At 38.2% G+C, this 2,375-nt stretch overlaps 1 non-coding gene across 1 annotated transcript; it reads left to right on the forward strand.

Moving 5' to 3' along the window:
- The first annotated feature begins 1,350 nt into the window (after positions 1 to 1,350).
- Positions 1,351 to 1,421, forward strand: trnag-ccc (transfer RNA glycine (anticodon CCC)). Its single transcript has one exon. It is a non-coding gene; the product is annotated as a tRNA-Gly (tRNA).
- The last annotated feature ends 954 nt before the right edge of the window (positions 1,422 to 2,375 follow it).

The raw sequence follows: 2,375 nt of genomic DNA on the forward strand, positions 1-2,375 counted from the left end.
TCATTAAACAAGAAGAGTTTTGTGATTAATTAAAGACAGATGAAGAAGATGCAAGTTGCTCCTTGTAGTCAGACTAATTCAAACGGATGATTGATGCTTTATTTTTAGACATGAGCCTGTTTGTGAGGTTTTAATTCTGTTTTTGCTCTTTAATCCTGTCAATCTTGAAAGTTAATGCCTACTAGCCAGTTCCCTTTACTGACTACTGATGCCCGCTACCTTAACAAATGCCTCCCTCTTGTGGTAGACCTACACAACACATATTTCCTTCTGTTCAGTTTTATTTTGTACGTTGCATCCCAATCCCATACTATGTGCACCATTACATTTATATTTGTTCAAATATTATTTATTTATTTATTGTAGGGTCTACCTTACAGTATAAAGTGCCTTGAGGTGACTGTTGTTGTGATTTGGCGCTGCATAAATAAAATTGAAATAAATTTTCTGGTTTTAAAAATAATCTATAAAAGTTTATCCTGGTTGGGGAAATTATTTACATTTAATTCACATGCATGCATTATTATGACCAAGTAACTGAAGTTGGAAAAGTCATGCCCATCTGGTAAGATAACTAAAGGCCCTGTACAGGGTCGCACAGATGTTTTCATTATTCTAGTCGAACAGACCCGGCTTTGACAGATGAAGAAAAACAGTAACATTCACCAATCACATTTTCCACTGAGCAGTTATTAAAATTCAGTTCATCATGCACTCTCACATCTAAAACACTAAAACACCAACAGGATTTCTTATTTATTTAAATTTGAAAAGGCGTACCAGTATGTAGGACAACAGAATATAAAACCCTTCTGGGCCACATTATTTGTCACACTTGACTGTAAATCATAATTTAATGAGCCACAAATAACATGGCTAAATGCAAAAATACAGGAATGCAAACCAGAAACCAGAGCAAGGGTCAAAGTCTGAGGTGTAGCCTATGGAGTCTGAATTAGTGTAATATAGAAAGATGGGTGCTTTCAATTCGAGGCCCAAATAGTAACTATAGACAGTTATTATTATCATTATTATCAGGATCCTTTTGTATTTTTAATTATCCATTTTTATTGTGTTGTAAAAATTCAGAGGTTTTTTTTTTTGTTTCAAAGTGATTTTATTAAAATGTCGGGCTATTCAAGAGGAGAAATGTTTAAGAAAGTCAGAGCAGGTGTTCAAGCACATGTTACCTACATGTTTTAGACTCATGTAGACAAGACATTCTTCATAAATGTAAATGTATTTTCACTTGTCTACCTTAAGTTTATTCCGTGGTCCAAACTGACAAACACTAACTTCCAGGTGTACCTCATGCATGCTATTTTATATAGCTATGGGCCACTAGTACAGGCGCTGCTAGTGTAGTGGCATCATGCAAGATTCCCATTCTTGCGACCCGGGTTCGATTCCTGGGCAGCGCATCCTCTCTGCAGAACTACAAATCCTGGTTATGGTCACAGGTTTTAAACTTCCACCAGCAAGTCAGCTGAGGACATGCACCTCTTTGCCCATTGCTGTTCACCCTCTTCTCCCATCTGTTCAAGACTATAATACAATTTGTGGGTGAGAATAAAATGCTTAAATACAGAAAACCTGACGTGAATCTGTGATCCTTGTCCCTTTTGGATCCATCCTGCCATGCAACTGGACACAGTTTGCTGACCCATTACAGAGGTTATGATATCTTCTGGTTGAGCCACTGAGACCAATTTTGGTGATTTTCAGTAGAAAATATGTGGAGCCTCAGACCCTGAATTTCAGCACCGTAAATTTCAAAATGTTGACTGATGTTATATGGCTGAGCACATTTCAACATGAAATTCAACTGAATGACTGCAAAACTGTTCAAAGTAGCAAAATAGCATAAATTTCGGATTTCAGGTTTTCTAAAAATGTAAACTTCTGCAACTTTAATTCACTCATCTGTGTACTTTGATAGCAACCTAAGGTTCACAGAGTTTGCTACCTCAGTAACGAGCTCAGAGTCCAAATTAACTCTCTTTCTGAAACAGAGCTGTTAGCTAAACCTGCCCTCTGGAATAGGGCCCTGGTGACTGGCAATGACAAACTGCTTGCAGATGCACTTGGCTGATTGGGAAGAGCAGCCTGGTGCTTAACACCAACAGGACCAAAGTGTTAATCATAGACTTCAAAGAACAGGAAGCACAGCCCACTTCCTCCCTTCTATACACAAAGAAGTAGTAGATAGTGTGAAGAAACGAAAGTTCCTTGGACTCAACTTGTCCATTCATATGGACCTCCAAATCTTAAACCTGGTCAAAAAAGCCTGACAAAGACAGTTCCTCCTAAGGAGCTGAAGCTGAAGCTGAACTAAGTGCAGCTCTCCCAGAAACCTGTGCTGAACTTCTGCTGAA

The sequence above is a fragment of the Neolamprologus brichardi genome, chromosome 1 (assembly GCF_056152115.1).
Source record: "Neolamprologus brichardi isolate AB-2024 chromosome 1, ASM5615211v1, whole genome shotgun sequence".
Lineage (NCBI taxonomy): Eukaryota > Metazoa > Chordata > Actinopteri > Cichliformes > Cichlidae > Neolamprologus > Neolamprologus brichardi.